We start from the raw sequence: 20,293 nt of genomic DNA on the forward strand, positions 1-20,293 counted from the left end.
ATTTGACATTATTACCATTTCATAGTAACCTCTTCAACTCTGTGGATCTGCTGGTGGGACCAAAGTGGGTGCTAAATCGCAAAAAAGGTTTACACTTAAAATTCTCAAGTCCATGTATACATAGGTCAAGCATGTGTGGTATCATTGGAAAGCTTGGAATCTGAACTTTTCAAAGATAACCATCACTACTGCATTTACGTAACTATTTTGCTTTACGTAAAAAAGAAAATAAGGCCTAAAAATATCTGCATTGCAATTAAGTGACACCTAGTGGTTATGTGATATAAATATTAATATGAACACAAAAGTCTTTAAAATAGCACTTAAATAGACAAATCATAAATCAAATGAAAGCTAACTGAACGGTGTTTCACTAATAACAGTTTAAAAGATTTTCAAAATAATTAAAGTGAAATATGATATTTGTAATCAAATACAAACATCTCACTTATGCTCCGATAACTGCTGTTGTAAGCTGCAGAACAAAATCGGCAGTCCTGCAGGAAAAGCATGCTAAACAAATCATCAGAAATATATGTTACCGACTATAAATGATCAAACGTTATACATCATCGCAAAGAAGAGGATCTCCACTTTCTAATGACACCTAGATTGAGCTTGTAGTCCACTCAGAGGCCAAGATATTCTATGAAACATTGGGGGTGGTGCATGAACTGAAAATTAGACTGAATGTCTATGGAAGAGCACATCTGCCTAGGCTAAAATGCATTAGAGTGCCACCTACATTTTAGATCGGCATTTTGTGACGGAAGTTGATAGAGGAAAAATATTTTTTTCTGCAGTCTAGTGGAATAAAATAAGACTACTCGGAGGGAGATGGTGTGAACAGACCCAGAATTAAGACAACAACCATCTTTCTTATTCTATTCATCATAAGATTGCAAACATAGTCTTTTTTTTTGTTGTTTTTTATTATTATTGTTCCCAGGAAGGGGAGCATCATAAAAAAAATATGTAAAAAAAAAAAAAAAAAAAAAGCAAATATCTGTGGTGGGTCGCCACTAAATTAAATCAGTTGAAAACCACCATATTAAGATTTGTTTATGCTTTTGGGAATGTTTTCTTCAAATCTAGTGTTCAAGAGATGATTTTTGTTGAATTATTTCTTAAAGATTCATATTAGCACCACATTCAACAACAATTGCCTTTGATGCAGTGAATACAGATATCTGGCAGCTGCAGGTCATTACAGTATCTGCAGAAACACTAAACCAGACACTAGATAGGACTAGAAAATGGAATATACAAAATATATCCAACATACAGAGATAAAAACATGTTGCATATACTTGAATAGCGCCTTGTCCAAAAAACACCAAGAGGACAAAAGACGGTTTCGCCCTTTCAACCCCTCTGAAACAGCATCAAGACTCAAGCCTGGGAAACTGGATATTTATAAAGAACAAAATGCTAATCATATGCAGCTAGATTAATATTTTATTTGGTTTGAAGGGAGAGGAAGTCAAACAAATAGCATTCTGGCTGAGTTTATTGTTTACAGCGGGACAGGCAGTAAATCAGGGCGCTTGCTTCCACATCAGCCGTCCACCTGTCAACTCGCTGGTACACTATGTGAACTGGCACTACATGTAAACACCATGTCCAAATGCCACTGTAAGAAGTGGTACTCACGGGACACTGCACAACATTAGATTATTCACATGTGGAGCTTGTCTTATTAACCATAAATATATTTTCCCAGGTCGTGGGGAACAGTCATGGAAAAAGACGAAAAAAAATTGTTTACAGTCGTTGATTTGAAACATGAATAATCTGTCAACAGACCAGCGGAGGAAAAAAAATTATATCTAGCAAGAAGTCTTTCTTTCTCTATGAAAAAGGCTCCATAAAGTACCATGGTAATTTCATGTTTTTGGAGACATTATTCTATGGAAATACCATGTTTTTTTTTAACATTGCTTAATGGTAGTGCCATGGTACATAAATATGGCAATCATTCAGTTCTTTCCAACATATCTTTCCAAATGTTGGTGCTTTCAGTGCCAGAAAATACCACAGTAATACTTTGGTCCACTCGGTTTTGAACACAACATCATAGTAATGTAATGTAGTAAAGTACAGTGGAAGTATTACGGTATTCTTTGAAGTACCTTATAAATACCATGTAAGATACAGTAATCATTTAAGGCATTGTATTTTCCTACCATTACTGGTACGTCCAAAGTACTTATTTTTAAGGTTTTTTTGTTCTTTCTAAAAATCAATAACATGGTCGCTGAGTTGGCATCAGAGAACTCTCTGGTTGAGTTACGTAATGTTAAGTAAAGGCTCTTTGGCCGCAGGTCAGACTACGTCTCCAAATGAGCCTTTAGGAAACCACAACCAATGCCAATCATTCAGTACTCTGCTATTAGTTATTCATTCAATCACCTAAACCACAATGGTCATTCAGTGATGTCTTTTCAATAATTGTTCTTTGAGCCAGTTATTTTCTGATGATCCGACACAATTTGTATATCTTTTAAAAAAGTGACTATTTAAGAATTTATTTTGTAATAAAAAAGTCAAAAAATGTCACACAAGTGCTTCTGGAAACACTAACGGTGAGCGATGAATACATTTTTTTAACCAGTTCATCCAAGCGAATCCTGCGAACAAACCAAGTCCCTAAAGTGAATCTCATAAATTAATTCTTGCATAAACAGTTTAACCGTGCACACTTAAAAAAACATTACACAATTATCGAGATTACAATTACAGCTGCCACAATTAACTAATCGAGAAAAGTGTAAATAAGAACATTTTACAAATTTTCTGTTTACATATTTTGTGGCCCATTGTGTGCATGAATGCATGAAGGACTTTACTAAGTAACTATATTTTAACCTTGATATTCATAGTAAATCCATAATAATATTACAGAAAATTTAAAACTGTTATTAAAAATAATTATTTTTGGTTATTATGGTTTTAATAGTCACTTTCCATGTATAATTTAATTACAAATTGATTAACTGTTTTGTTTTCATGCAAAAAACAATAATAATGAAAAAAACTAACAACCCCACACAAAATTGTTACAAAATTTGTGTTATAATGTAAATTCTATAAATCAAAATTTATAACCAAAATGACAAAATCAAAAGGAAATAATCAACAGTTAGGATTTTTTGTCATAATCGTGCAGCTCTACTATGCAGCTGCACGCATAGTTAAGATAACAAAATTATATAATATATATATATGTAAGTGCAGCGTACTTCTAGCGGGAAGACTAGCATCTGTACATCATCACATCATTAGCTGGGTAATTCCCAGCCAATCACGTGTAAGCCATTGCTTTATAAGTCTGCTCACAATCTATCACATTGCTGTTTCAGTGCGCTAACGTGGCAACCTCCACCACCCCACCACCACCTGTTGAGTCCCGTCCTGCATGGGGGTAGGCTCCTCGCCCCTGCCTCCTATCTCTGGCAGGATATGACGGTTCCGAGTACTACAACTTTGGACCGCCAGACAGGGCCTATGCCAAAGAGAGACATTACTTTTCGGTTTTATATTCATCAAATAAATGTCATCTTCAATTACACTCAAGTCTTCCTGAAAGAAATATATATATTATAACAAACCATTTTTCTTTAGCTAGCACTGAATTGCTTTTACATAAGAAACACTAAAAGAGCATCACTCAGGTCCAGGAACAAGCCAGTCTCACGACAAGATGTAATAATAACTGCACGAGATGATGAAATTGTAAAAACTATTTATACGCGTACAAAATGAACCAATGAACGATGCAATTGTGATTTTTTTTTTTTTAAATCACTGTTATGTACCACAGAAGGAACAAGCTTTCTTATGATTTTCCCAAAGTTTATACCTGAACTTCAAAACTAAACGTAACCATAAATCTAAAGTAAAAATAACTTGTGTACGACGGAAGAAAAATACATTTGTGTTAGGACTGAGATGAGGGAATCGTATTGCAGTTAACTGACATCAATCATTTGTATTGCACAAATAAATATGGAATGAGTAACAGTATTTGTTCACAGACATTTCCGTTCTTAAAATATAGTGTTAGATGGGAGGCTAGCTAAAATGAATGCCTGTACTGTACTGATGTAAAATAGGAATAAGCTGTACCTTTTCGTACAAGTTGTCATAAGACTGTGCTGTCCACAATCAAAGATTTCCCCTGTCACAACAATACATCTTTACCAGGAAAAAGGTTCCACTAGAACAAAACACATTTTCAGCTGACTTCAGGAGAGTCTACATCTCACAGACAAGGCCTCCAGGTTTTACCAACCCTGCCAGGCATTCCGGGCGGGGGTTTATTTCACTGAAAAGGCAGTGTGACATTTAGCTGCTATATTAATAACACGGCCTGACGTAGATCCACCCTCATCCACCGCACTGTTAAAATCATTAAAATCTTCATAAAACACAGGAGAATGAGCACTGGAGAGATTTTTCAAGGTAGTTCAAAAGTATTTCCTGAACACCAAAGCCAACGATGTCAGTCAATCAATCAAATCACACTTTAGTAGCATTATTTTACCTGGTCTAGGGACATTTTAAAGGAATAGATAAAAATTATATTCTGTCATTATTTGCTCATCCTGATTTCATTACAAACCCACATGCTGTTTTTTCCATGTCACAAATATTTTTAAAGAGGAAGAATCTTTATGCAGCTCTTGTCGCATAATAACAATTCATACTGAACATATTTGTCAAGCTCAAAGTTATTGTATGGCTTCAGAAGACTTAATAGTATGGAGCCCCTTTGAGGGGTTTTCTCGCAATACATTTACCATGGTTTTACTACAGTAACCATATTTAAATTTTTATATTCATAGTAAAACCATAGTAATAATAGAGCAAAACAAAAACTAAAAATTTAGGAACGCAAACTATTTGTGAAGGCATGCAAAACGTATTGTGAGGGAATGCAAAATTATTATTTTTCTTTTAGTTTAATTTTCCTTTTTTATCACAATGGTTTCACAACAAATAACATGGTTAAAATATGGTTACTGTAGTAAAGCCATGGTAAACGTATTGCAAGGGCATGCAAAACTTATTGCGAGAACATGAAAAACTACATGCAGAAAATTGCACGCAGGAGGACCATTAACGGAACCTAAAGTCATGAAGATCATACAATTCCAGTATATTTTAAAGAATGGAACCGGTTCCATTTGCGAGGGCATGCAGAACTTATTGTAAGCGAAAAACAGACTATTGCGAGGGATCGCAAATCTTTTTGTTAGGGAAAAAAACTATTGCAAGGGAACGCAAACTATTTTTTTTATATTGCGAAGGAACAAATATTATTGCAAGGAAACAAAAAACCTTTGTGATGGAATGCAAAACTTATTGCAAGGGAACGCAAACTATTTTCAAGGGAATGCAAAACTTATTACGAGGGAACAAATACTATTGCGAGGGAATGCAAACTCTTTTAGAGGGCACACAAAACGACTCGGTTACTAACGTAACCTCGGTTCCCTGAGAGGAGGGAACGAGTATTGCGTAAGTAGCTTACGCTATGGGAAAACTCTGTTTCTCGAGAAATATTGAAGTCTTTATGTAAAACGCATTGCAGCTGCACAGCAGACAGTAATGAGCGAGGCAGCTCGGTCATTGGCTGTGCTGCAGCAACTTGCTCGAACCAATGACGGGGCGACTCTGAACGCGCGACCAATGGGCGCGTGCTTCGCGCTCGTGCGCTCAGAGCCCGCCAAGATGGGCATGGCTTAGGGCTATATATTAGGCGCCCCGTCATGAGAGGTCTTTAGGTTCAATCGACTGAAGCGAACTGACCAAGCACTAGCACGGCAGCTTACGCAATACTCGTTCCCTCCTCTCAGGGAACCGAGGTTACGTTAGTAACCGAGTCGTTCCCTATCGAGAGGTCTCTCCTATTGCGTAAGTAGCTTACGCTATGGGAACACCATGCAAAACGCCGTGCGTGCTGACTTCGCTCTATAAAGCCAGAGGCAGATGCCTGAGCCTTAAAGCAAAGTGATTATTCCACGAGCCGGCCAACAGCGAGCTACATAATGGGATAGTATAGAGCGCCTTCCAAGGTGGTCCATGGTGGGGTGCTCATAGTACAAACACAAGCACATATCTTATGTACTGAGTTTTTTATGTACTGATATGCATAAAAAATCCTTTAAGTCAGTCAGAGACGGACCTTGTAAGGGAGGAGATAATGCTCAGCATATACATACTCCAGTCCATTCTACAGTCAGGCTGATAGAATGTTGGAATGCATTTTTCTATGTACTGGCATGCATAAAAAATCCTCTGAGTCGGTCAGAGACAGACCTTATAAGGGAGGAGATAATGCTCAGCGTATACATACTCCAGCTGATGTCGATGGCGCGGGGTCGAAACTCGAGCCCAGGGAGTCACATTCGGGGCATCCGCCCTGAATGAGAGCAGCTTCTGCGTGGTCCGGTCCCAGGCAGCGAGTGCAAATGATGTGACGATCCCCATCAGGAAGAGGGCCTCTGCACGAGGCGCAGGCTGAAGGCATTTGCAACAACGCCTTGAAAAAATTGCTCTTTTACTAATCAAAAGCGTCGCAGGGGCGAGCGCTTGCAGTAAAGGATATAGCGTTGCGCGCCGGATGGCGTAGCAGAAGGCTTCGAAGGCGGCTGAAGATGCCGGCGTCCTCTTAGCGGTCCTGCTGTAGGCTTTTCGACGGCGGGCGAAAGACTCCAACAATCCGGAGAATCCAGCGAAGAGAAGGTCTTTGCTGAAGGAGATTAAATCTAAAGAACTCTCATGACGGGGCGCCTAATATATAGCCCTAAGCCACGCCCATCTTGGCGGGCTCTGAGCGCGCGAGCGCGAAGCATGCGCCCATTGGTCACGCGTTCAGAGTCGCCCCGTCATTGGTTCGAGCAAGTTGCTGCAGCACAGCCAATGACCGAGCTGCCTCGCTCATTGCTGTCTGCTGTGCAGCTGCAATGCGTTTTACATAAAGACTTCAATATTTCTCGAGAAACTGAGTTTTCCCATAGCGTAAGCTACTTACGCAATAGGAGAGGCCTCTCGATAGGGAACTTATTTTGAGGGCACACAAAACTATTGCGAGGGAACAAAAAAACTATTGCGAGGGAACAAAAAACGATTGCGAGGGAACAAAAAAACAATTGCGAGGGAACAAAAAATTATTGCGAGGGAAAACAAAACGATTGCAAGGGAACAAAAAACTATTGCGAGGGGACAAAAAAACGATTGCGAGGGAAAACAAAACGATTGCAAGGGAACAAAACTATTGTGAGGGAACAAAAAACTATTGCGAGGGGAAAAAAACTATTGCGAGGGAACAAAAAACTATTGCGAGGGAACAAAAAACTATTGCGAGGGAACAAAAACTATTGCGAGGGAACAAAAAACGATTGCGAGGGAACAAAAAAACGATTGCGAGGGAACAAAAAACTATTGCGAGGGAACAAAAAACGATTGCGAGGGAACAAAAAAACGATTGCGAGGGAACAAAAAACGATTGCGAGGGAACAAAAAACTATTGCGAGGGAACAAAAAAACGATTGCGAGGGAACAAAAAACTATTGCGAGGGAACAAAAAACTATTGCGAGGGAATGCCAAACTTATTGCAAGGGAACACAAACTATTGCAAGGGAATGCAAGCTATTTTATTTTTAAAATCCCGCCCTGTCCTCTAGGGGGCTCCAAATTAAAGTGCAATTAATATATATGCCAATACATTTCAAAATGAAAGTAATTTATTACTATTTTTTGGAGCTTGCCAGATCATGTCCACTGTAGGCTTATGTGTATAAAAAGCTGTGTGAAGATTCTTCAAAAACATCTCCTTTTGTGTTACACAGAAAAAAACTGCAGAAGGTTTTGGAACAACATGAAGATGATTCAATAATGAAGGGGGGAGGGGGGACAAATATATGTTCAAACACAACAAGGCACTGAAAAATTGATTTACTAGCATCTTCACAAATATTTACCAACCCCAACCCAAAAGCCACACTTTTCCTCAAGGGACCCTTAATGGGCCATTAATGAGATTGCTCTTTATTCAGACGTCATCACAGCGAGGACAAACAATAATCTGTCGTTAATAACTGAGCTCTCTCTGAGCAAAAGGGGTGAATGGAGGAATACTAGTCGTGACAGAACGGCACAGCCCTCGCAGGTCTAAGTGACAGATGAAGCAATCCTCATAATAAGGTGCATGATGCAGCATCGCTTTAATATTGCATGAACCCACTGCAGCCGGCAGCCTTGCTCACAGCAAAAACTCGGGTCTCCCCACTTTCTCTATTTCTATCTCTCTCCCTGGCAATGCTTGGAAATGCAAACTAACACTCTATTCTTCTCGAACTACTTCAGTACTATACAGTATGTGCATAACATGCTATGGAATACCTGGGTGACCTGCAATATTTGTCATTTTAACTCAATTTGGATTTAAATAGCAAAAATAACTGTATTTGGGTAGTTCACATGAAATATTATTAGGAAGCAGACCTGTCCTGAGGTGTGATTTGCTACTCCATCTAAAACTCTTTTATGAATGACCTCATTGAGACAAAAAAAAAAAATGTCACATGACTTTTTAAAATGAACTAGAGCAGGCTAAAATATGATTACATTTTTTTTAAACTGTAAAAACGGACTTTCCCTTATACATTGATCTAAATGTTTAATTGAAATCTTTAAATTGATATAACAAAGCTCATGGACATGTTATACATCAACTAACACTTTACTGAAATTAAACATACAATGTCGTGAGGTCATGTGACAACAGCGTAGAATACTATATTCTGTGCATCATTCAGTATGCCAGTGATCCATTCTAAACATTCAGCCCCTTTTTTATTCTGTGTCCCCTGTGTCAGAGCAAAAGCAAGTCATGTGATCTCCCCTCAGTTGCGGCAGTTGCACCCGTAAGATGGGCTTGAGACGCAGCACTCAGCCATTACGCCACTAATGCGCTTTTAATAATGTAGAGACTGTGGGTGAGCTGAAATCACACAGGCCTGCTGCAGTCCTGCACTAGATTACTGCACGCTTATTTCACAACCATTCGTTCATATCCAGCAACGTACATGCTCGCTACATACTTCACACACACTTACGCATTGCTTCGTTTGAAAAATCTTTGATTATGGCAAACATAATGTTGTTCTACAGATTTTACAAGGTTTTGCCCAATCACTTCTTATTAATTTAAATTTATCCAAACAGGCTATTTTTCAAGAACTGTTCAATTGTTGATGAGAAAGAATATAAGAGGGTAAACACCATAAATAAGGTCTTTATTTGTGCATTTGCACACTAAGAAATGCCTGTGTGCAGGGACTGTCAAGGGAAAAGTCTCGTACTTGCAATGAAAAATGAATAACAGTCTTCAACCATTCTCACTTTGGATGCTCTTTGAGGCTAGATTCAGTACAGATCATGCTCAATCTTATTACGGTGGATTTTTTGTCAACAGCGCTTGTTTTGTTTCCCTTTTCTCACTCTTTATTTCCCTCGCCCTTCTTGTTTAATGGATTTTGTTGACTAATCCTCTTTTTCATGAATCAAGTGCAGTTCTGCAGATGGCCTGCAGGTGGCGCAGTGAATGGATGCGGATTGTACACCAGCTGTACTATGAGAGGAGTTACAGTACTGTGGAACATAAGAGAGAAAAACATTACTCTTTGAAAAAGAGCACAGAGTAAGGAAAGCAATATATAGATGTGTTCCTTTAACTCTGTGCACGTTCATGTCTAAGGGCTTGATCTTCATTAAAACAAACATAATTTTTCCTTTTTTTTCATATGAAGGTCACATTAAAATTGACTTTTAGATAGATAGAACGATAAATCGAAACATAGACAGATAGAACAATAGAAAGATAGAACGATAAACAGAACAATAGACATATAGAACAATAGAATGAACAATAGAAAGATAGAACACTAGAAAGATAGATAGAATGATAAACAGAACAATAGAAATATGGATAGATAGAACAATGGACAGAACATTAGACAGGCAGGCAGGCAGGCAGGCAGGCAGGCAGGCAGGCAGGCAGGCAGATAGATAGATAGATAGATAGATAGATAGATAGATAGATAGATAGATAGATAGATAGATAGATAGATAGATAGATAGATAGATAGATAGATAGATAGATAGATAGATAGATAGAACAAAGACAGACAGACAGACAGACAGATAGACAGATAGATAGATAGATCAAACTTGTAACCTTTCAAGTTCATGATAAAAGTCATTTCAGGTGATTATTTACCGTGTTAATCATAGTGAGCGTCATATTCATTTCCACGTGTAAATCACAGTACTGTATTTGCTATTTGACTGCACTAAGCAACAACTCTGTCCAAATTTCTCCATGTCACACTTGCGTCACTCTCCAGGAAAGCAAAATTTACTGTTCGTGTCAATATGCATCAAGAGTTTGCCAACTGCTTAGCACAGAGGAAAACCCCTTTTCTTGAAAGGCAACACCAGTCCTTGTGAAAACATCAGCTTGAAGTCTTTTAACACTGAAGGCTACTGCTAATGGCCATTAGAAAGTTCTCTTTAACCAGACTATTGGTGAAGAAGTCCATTAGATTAGATTACTGCAAATCTTCATTGCGAAAGTCAGCACATTCCAATCCATTTACAGTTTGCATGCAGCCTCGTACAAAATACCCTGGTGCGATTAGGCAGCAGTGTAAAACTTTTAATGATGCCAGGAGACTGACTGTTGAAATGTATCATTCAGTGCCACAAGAGCCACCGTTTAAACCCATTGGACAGCTCCACACTGTAACCCTCTGTGCTTCAGGCAAACCGGCGGAGAGGAACAAATTGCTCCCCGAGACTCCATTTTCAGTATTTTAGTAGCTCGGAACAGCACAGTGCCACAACAGCATTAACACCATATCATTACATGTTACACAGCATGAGCAATGGAATGACCCGGCCTAACCGGACCACATGCACTGAGCCATAAAACCTCGGAAAAAACACACGGCAGTCACACAAACACACACGTTCACACACAAGTTTGTTTGGCAGCTTCAGGACCTTTTAGCGAACAATGAGGCTTTCGGTTGAATACTACATTGTAGTGTTATTGTTAACGGAACAGGAACACTAAAACTAAATAAAAACATTTCCAATAATTGAAACGAAAATAAAAACTAAATTGGAAAATCTAAACTACATTTGAAACTACACCAAAATAAATTTTCATAACTACAAAACTTACTTAAATAAGTAGAATGACCACAAATATATTTGAGTTAATACGAAGGATATTCTACAATTTGTTACCTTTACAACTTGCCTTCATGAAGCATAAAAATGCCACTAGATAGCGACAACACTAGATGACCCTGAGAAATGTAACAGCGTTAAACATTTAAATGATATTAGTTTACACTAGCGCTGTCATGATTATGAAATGTACATTTTCAGCCAAATATCCAAATAGTTTTTTAGGGCTACAATTAATTGTCATACAAATGGTCATACTTCAGGTATATGGATAGACATTAAAAAGTAATGTATTCATATTTAACTTGAATTCATATAATAAAATAGGGATATATGATTATTCTTTAATGCTTTAATATGTTTTAAAAATATTGCACATGCATAGAATGACAATACATATATATATATATATATATATATATATATACACCATAATATGCAACTATGAAACAAAAGTCCGTATCAGTTTCTTTTACTTATATTGAGCTGTTTCAGTGTCATACCAAGATTTTGCATTCTGCTCAGAGTTTGACATTTAACAAAGCGATGACACTTGAATGAAATGAAGAATAGCAATTTTCAATCCCTGTTATCCTCTACTGCCTCACTAACCAATGCTAATATAATGTTGACACACATATTCTCTCTTCAACACACACTCACACACACACACCAGCTTACTTCCCAGGGTGTTGATGCCATGCGGGCACACATCTACAGTCACTCACAATTGATTTCATTTAGGAGTGCAGAATTACGATGTTATATGGGCATGTCTGTGTGTGTGTCTTTGACTACAAAAGGTTCATCAACCTTATTTCAAGCATCTCTGTCTAGAACTGGCACTGCACTTCATCCATTATAAACTTGACATTTCCAGTCAAGCAGTCAGCAGCAACCGCAAACTAAACCAAAGTACTGCTCATGATCATTTCATCCCATATACAGTCAATTACATGTCAATGAACGAAAGTCCTTCATTTGGTCACTGCAAGTGACCGCTAATAGGCTCTTCTTGACAGCTCTCACAGGCCGAGTATATATTAGCAACAGCAAGTTAACTAAATTGCATTTGGTCAGTGCAACGTGTCCCTCTAGAACACAGTGTAGCAGGGTGTTATAGTTTTGAATATAATTTAGGTTTTATTTTTATTTTCAATTTGTCCTTTCAGTTGTTTCATTTACATTTTTCAGTATATTTAGTATTTTAGAGCTGCCATTGTTGATGCATTAACCTGAGCTGTTGTGATTACAACATAATTGCCTGATCGTGATTATTTCCGATAATGTGCACTTCACATTTCAATCACATTTTAATGTTCAAACATGTGAACTTTTGTGCCAAACTCCAAAAATATAAGCAAGGATTTAGAGTGAACGCACAGCTCTCTGGTTTCACTTTAATTTAAAGTTTGCGTAATGACACTGTTCTTGGTCATTGCAATCAGTTCATATAGACAGTGTTAAGATGCACGCTTACTCTATTTCTGTGCACATGATCTATTTGTTTTTTATTACTATTTTTATTGTTCTACGATTCCATTGTCTTATAAGGTTTAGGTGCTTTAATTGTTCTATTATTTCTCGTTTTTATTTATGTAATGATTTGAAGGGGAACGGCAAGTCTTCGTGTATGTGTACGCACCATAAGTCCAAGACAAAGTTCACCTAGAGATTAAAAAACTGTATTTGATTCATTCACTGATGAACTTCCTCTCCGTCATAGCGTAAGTGAGGCACTTACAATGGAAGTGAATGGGGCCAGTCCATGCACATTAATATACACACTGTTTCATAAGTATGGCCACAATATGTAAACATTATATAAATTAACATGATTTTTGTGTGATAAAATCACATCAAAGCCTAATCTTTGTAAAGTTATATCCAATACCACAATTTGTTGTCATGACAACAAAACCCTGAAATTTCAGTATCAGATATAATTTTACTCAGATAAGTTTAGTACACACTAAAACTATGTTAAAATGTATAAAGTTTATGTCTTGTGGTTATACTTTTGAAACAATGTGTATTTTAGTGTTTGTGGATTTCTGTCGTTATGCAACCGACATTATGCTACCAAGTTGTTGATTGAGCTTAACTTGTTTTGAACCCGGAATATTCTTTAAGTGCTTGCAAACTGCATTGAAGCAATATTGTCTGTCTGCTTTAGACATAAAAATGCAGTAGTTATTAAATACAGTGGTTAAAACTTGCAGGTGAGGAACCAGTCTCGTATATTGACACACATTCAGGGGCCGTTCGCTTGCAAAAAACACACACTGTGCAGCAAACACATAATCGTAAAGATTCCTGCTCAAGATGCTGCTCCAACAAACTCACACAGGACCACCCAGAATTGTATACACTCACCACCGTGAGTTACAGCACATAAATACGACATCCGACGTCAGTGACAAACCGGCCTCCTGCTCTTCAAAAGGTAACGGCCGGCGCCTTGACTCTCACCGTCTCCACATGTGCTCGTGTATGGCTCCTTAATCTAAACAACCGCAGTCTCCTCTCCAACCTGCTCTCTGTTAAAACATCTAAGACAGAATCACATGTAACCTTCACGTTTTAGCTATGGGCAGAGTTTAAAAGGTGACCGAGGGAATGAAGTGACAAATCTGTTCTTTGCTTGACAACAGGCCTTCTGAAAGCCAGTGAGAACATCTTGTACAGTCAAAGTGCTTCTGGCCAATTAAAAAACTCCCTCTTTGCCGTTCTCAACACTGCCTGCTGCTCTCCAGGTTGCTTTGGGGTAGTGAGTGAGAGTGACGTAGGCAGAGATCTCATGCTGTGTGAACGTTGCCTCTGGCATGGCCTTGTATGGAATAAAAGCCGCCTGGAAAGGAGGCTGCCAGTCGCACAATGGCCTGGGATGAACAGACGGTGAACTCAAGAGTCCTAGCTTCCTAAGTGGCATGGGCACACGGCGAGCATGGTGCGCTCTGCTCACGATAGCGCCACTCCAGTGCCTCAGAAGGTCCTGACCTCATTAGCATAACGGGAGATGCACATCGAAGCATCTGTTTTGAGTCGCTCTTTGAGTTTAATGTGCCGCAGGAGTTTCACAAATGTTTAGACTGTCAACAAACCCTGACAGCTTTGCAACAAACAAATGTGGTTCACGCCATTCACACCAAGAAGTCACATCTCATTTGAAAAAGAGCGACCCTTTAGGGTGTGTGTTTCTCCTTATCTGGTCCTGTGTGTGTGTGTGTATACCTATTCATTTGACTGGAGGGTAAATATTTGGTTTGGCGCTGTCAACGGGGCCCTGGCATAATACGTGCCACTAAGGGAATCCTTCTGTATTCCCGGGGGAGAGGAGGACACTGGCAGCTCCTCGCAAAGCCCAGCTGAACTTACTGGTAGCGTTCGTGAGCATGTGGAGCTAGCACACTGTTTTTCCCTTCATGCATGGCTCAAATAAAAAGCTGACACGCAGCAAGTCACTGCAGCTCTAAATGTCAAGTGCGATATAGAGGTACTTACGTCAAAATGAGATAAGATTACAGTGGACTCTGCTAGGGCACTGAAGACAGAACCCTTCAAGTGCACCAGGAAAATGCATTAGTGAACGACAAACAGAGCTAAAGAACAAATGTGTTTAGAACTTTTCCTTTTTTCACAAAGCACTAAAAGTGTGGGGTGGGGAGATCCATATTTCAAAGTATTGCAATATTTTACATCACTATACTGTATCAACACTCTAAAGCAAAGAATTTACAATTTTCACATGAATATTTCTGGAGAAAAAACTGACAAGACAAAATGTACTTTGGCATTAAGGCAGGGTACTGATATTGATCTCCAGATTCGATTAGATTCCAATTCAAAAGCTCTTAATCTGATTTTGTTTACAGATGAAAGAAATTCTCTCTCGGCTAATGTATAATCAATTATACAGGGGACTGCTTTACATGGTACATTATGAAAACATTAATTTTACAAATTTTATATTTCGTTTTTTTATCATTTTGGTCACATTTTAGCTTTGAAAATTTACAAATTCCATGTATTCCATCAATAAATACTGTATGATGTGTTGAAATTGCATTTATATTGTTACATGTTTATTGTTTACTGTATGCATTATTTGTACTATTTTCATTGATATGTAGAACAAGTGCTAAAATGGTGGACACTAAACACTGTGCATAATTTCTCCTCGTAGACTCTTTTTTTCTTTGCGAAGAGAAGACTTTTTTGCAAGAGTGCTTGTTTCGTCAGCATTTCCTCAATGTGGGTTTTTTTTGTGGGGTTTTTATTTTTGTTAAAGTGTGATGAAGTACACCTTGCTGCAGACGGTAGCTACTGTTGTTGTTGTTGTTCGGTAAATTTTACCTGTTTACGAAACATAATCACACCCCCTGACATACGTAGAGACCAGCAAGCTTTTGGGGCCAGTGCGGAACCCGATTTTTGGCCCTGGAACGGCCTTTTGTGCGGTGGAAACACACGGAATAGATGCAGAAACCCACCCTTGAAACATGTTGGTGGAAAAGGGCTAACAGAAGTGTTTTGGTTGGTTGCCAAAACCTTGTCAGAAAGTTTAAAGAAGTATTTAAAGTTTTAAGTTTGATGGTTACAGACATTACAGTAAGAAAAAAAGCCAGCTAGCTATTTATACCAACAGCCTGTATTGTGGCCCAACTATCGGAATAATATCGTTTAACTAGGTGCCTTTTTATCCCCACCTCTAAAAAGCATGTAAATATTGATATCAAACAGCTTCACGTCATCACGCATCAACCATCCATGTCTTAGTTTGCACATGCTGACTACAACACACATCACAAAGCACAATAAATCCACCTTTAATGTTTGCTAATCCCTCTCGGATTTGTTTTCGCTGCCTTGGAAATGTACTTCACTCTTCACCCTCTAGCCCATCCTCTCATATTGGCGTGAATCTCCATGCCTACCCTCAGACTGCTCTGATTCAGGGAATCTCTCCTATCCTGGACAAGCCCCTGCTGAGCTAATACACATAGGTGTCTTTTTATTCCCACCCCTAAAAAGCATGTAAATATTGAATAGCAAACAGCTTTACGTCATCACGCATCAACCATCTATGTCTTAGTTTGCACATGCTGACCACAACACACATCACATAGCACAATAATTCCACTTTTTATGTTTGCTAATCCCTCTTAGATTTGTTTTCACTGCCTTGGAAATGTACATCACTCTTCAATCTCTAGCCTAGCCTCTCATATTGCCGTGAATCTCCACGCCTACCCTTAGACCATTCTGATCCGGGGAATCCCTCCCATCCCGGACAAGCCCCCGCTGAGCTAATACACATCAAGCCGTTATCATCAGGTTGATGAGAGTTGGTCTTGTTGCCTGTGTCAAAAGGCCTCGTCAGATGGGGGAGCGATGACTCACGCCACTCATCAATGCCGCAGATCCCATCAGTGATGCTCATCAATGCTAATTAGGCCCAAATCGGCCAGGCAGGAGGCCTGTCGATCTGCACAGCACTCAGTATCTGATTGCTTATTGATTTGATTTACTTCTTACGTCACGGCGGCCCCCACAGACAAGTGGCGACTCATAGATCTGGTGAGGGACAGGTGATGGGGACCATGGCAAAGAACATTAGAGAATTGGCTCATTATTACAGAAACAAACAAAAAACAAGGCCAGCTGGAGAGGAGAGAGAGGTCTCTTAGCTCATTAGTGAGGGATTTGCCTTGTAAACTGGCCACATCTAATTATTCATGAGGCTAACTTCATAACTTCCTGTAAATATGAACATCCGGATTGTGGGCACTGACAGGAGTACCCTCACATGGTTAAAGAAATGGTTAGCCCCAAAAAAATGACAAATTTGGTATCAATTACTCACCCATTACAAACTGACTTTTTTATTCCTTTGAACACAAAAATAGGAATTCTGAAGAATAGTGCCAGAAGAAGGTGCCAGAAATTATGCTTTAGAAAGTGTTGCTTGCAATAGAAAGTCAAGGGGCTATTTGCTTACTCCAAAACCAAAAGAAAGAAGTAAGAAATTATGTTTTGCATATAAAAAATGAAGCCTATTTTTAGGGCCATTAAGATTTTTTTTAAATTGTTACATTATTTTCATGACAGTTCGAACATTTTACCCCCCAATTCTCATTACTGTCATGCGAAAAAAGATATTATGATATCTTCATTACCACAACATACAAAAAAAACATACACTGGTGGCCAAAAGCGTGAAAAATTAGTATTAAAATTATAATTTTTTTTTTTTCAGAACTTCTTAAAATACTTAAAAAAGTTCTCATTAAAAAAATCCTCCATGTGCAGCAATGACAGCTTTGCAGATCCTTGTCATTCTAGCTGTCAGTTTGTCCAGATACTCAGGTGACCTTTCACCCCACACTTCCTGTAGCACTTGCCATAGATGTGTCTGTCTTGTCGGGTACTTCTCACGCACCTTACAGTCTAGCTGATCCCACAAAAGCTCAATGGGGTTAAGATCCGTAACACTCTTTTCCAATTATCTGTTGTCCAATGTCTGTGTTTCTTTGCCCACTCAAACCTTTTCTTTTTGTTTTTCTGTTTCAAAAGTGGCTTTTTCTTTGCAATTCTTCCCATAAGGACTCCTGAATCTTCTCTTCACTGTTGTGCATGAAACTGGTGTTGAGCGGGTAGAATTCAATGAAGCTGTCAGCGGAGGACATGTGAGGTGTCTATTTCTCAAACTAGAGACTCTGATGTATTTATCCTCTTGTTTAGTTGTACATCTGGTCTTCCACATCTCTTTCTGTCCTTGTTAAAGCCAGTTATCCTCTTTGAAAACTGTAGTGTACACCTTTGTATGAAATCTTTTGAAGCATTGTTTAGCCTTTATTCCTCAAAACAATGATTGACTGATGAGTTTCTAGAGAAAGACATTTCTTTTTTGCTATTTTTGTCCTAATATGGACCTTAAGACATACCAGTCTGTTGCATACTGTGGCAACTCAAAAACAAACACAATGACAACGTTAAGCTTCATTTAATGAACCAAATAGCTTTCAAATGTGTTTGATATAATGGCAAGTGATTTTCTAGTACCAAATTAGCAATTTAGCATGATTACTCAAGGATAAGTTGTTGGAGTGATGGCTGCTGGAAATGGGGCCTTTTTGCATCAGTAATGTCCTGACTAGGGATTTCACAATTAACCGTGATTCAAATAAGAATTTGGATTAAGCTACGGTTAAAAAGCGCAAAAAACAATCACGTTTTCATTTTTTTTTTTAATTACTGAAAAGGAGTCTTTTGGTGTGGGTTTAACTACTTGCATGTGTGTCCTGCCCTCTGCCTGGCTGGTGAGGCTGTTACTATGGTAACGGAGTTCACAAGGTGATTGTCTAGGTAAGGTGGGGCACGTGCAGAAAGTGAACTATTAGGGCACGTGAAACTCTCAAAATGAAAACATGGCGGAACAACGTGATCTCCCGGAGTTGTATCAGGTGAATATTTGGGAAAAATAGCTGATTTAACATTAAAAAATGACATAGGAGTTGTTGAAGATGGGTATTCAGTTATGCAAAATGTGCAGACGAAAAGTGTCAGCAAAAGCGGTGAACACATCTAATATGTTCGAGCACCTGAGGGATCACCATCCAGAGATTCATGCCCGAATGAAGGTAATGATTTTACAAACACAATAAATATTATATGTAGTATACCACTTACCTTTTGGTAAAGTCAAACACTGAATTGAAACTTTAAATCTGAAGAGTTGTATAATTTAAGTTTAAAAGAGGAGGGGTTCAGCTTTATATTGTGAATGCGATGCTTCCAAATAGTTTTTCCTACTTGAATAAGATTTCAGTGCACATTAAAGTGCTGTGATTATCCGGCTGGTCATTCAATTACTGAATAAAGAAAGAAGGTTCTCCTAGCCTGACACCATTTTATGTTAAACATATGGTTTAAGTTATAGTTGTTTTTGGTTTTTGGTTAGTTATTTTTAACTTCTATTTAATTTTATTTGTATTTATTGAAAGCGTATACAAATTCTAAAGGGTTAGAAGTAGGAATATATATGTAAACTGCATGTCCTAATGAATGCTGCGATAAAACTTATGTTGTGATGTGTTTGTGGAGGTTTTTATTGTTGCATAATAGGCAAATTTGCAGATAATCATAAATATCGTGAAATTGTGATTTATTTTAGCAGGCAATATTCGTACTACCAAAATTCACATCGTGACATCCCTAGTCCTGACTATACTTTGTGATCAGTTGAAGGCCACTTTGGTGAATTAAAGTACCAATTTCCTTCCGAAACAGCAAAATCTGTACATTATTCCAAACGTTTGGCCACCAGTGTGTATATTATTTAATTTGTTAAATATTTACACATATTAGTAGTACACCATTGGTAAAGCCTTTCATTTTAGCTGGTTTTAATTCAGAAAATCATAGTACAAATATATTTTTCACTACAATACAGTAAAATTAAATCCAGAGAAAGATTAAGAAATGCAGGTTTGGCCCAAGCTAGCATAAATGCAAGCTGGAATACAGTATGTCTACTACAGTGAAAACAGAAAACTGGGCCACACTTGCACCGTAAAGTCAGAAGCCACCCCGAAGCATACAAATCTGGGCACCTGGTCAAGACTGTTTCTACTCCATATGGGAAATTTGCACTTTTCATTACAAATTGCGCATTAGTCTAATACGAACCAGATAAGACACAGACTACTACTCTGCAAAATGCCAACCCACACCCAGGCCCATTTGAAAAGGGCCGTTCTGATCGGAACAGTTGTTTCGGGACAGCCAAGTTTGCATTTTTCACTCATGCCAAGATGTGGGCTAAAATTTACCTCGATTTACCTCTCCTTAACCCAGTACAGTATCAATTCATTACATTCAGGAGCATTTTTAGAATAATAGCATCTAAATTACACATGCCTCACTCCATCATAAATTGAGCAATGCTTGTTGTAGTTATAGACCTCTCGTGGGAATGACAGATAACAGCAAAATAGAGCACAAATTATGCACAAATGAAACTTG

The 20,293-nt window shown here is 38.4% G+C and overlaps 1 protein-coding gene across 1 annotated transcript in view; it reads right to left on the minus strand.

The window, feature by feature from the left end:
* pde3a (phosphodiesterase 3A, cGMP-inhibited) overlaps positions 1–20,293 on the minus strand; it is a 119,560-nt gene that overhangs the window by 62,379 nt on the left and 36,888 nt on the right.

Source organism: Xyrauchen texanus, chromosome 45 (assembly GCF_025860055.1).
Source record: "Xyrauchen texanus isolate HMW12.3.18 chromosome 45, RBS_HiC_50CHRs, whole genome shotgun sequence".
NCBI lineage: Eukaryota > Metazoa > Chordata > Actinopteri > Cypriniformes > Catostomidae > Xyrauchen > Xyrauchen texanus.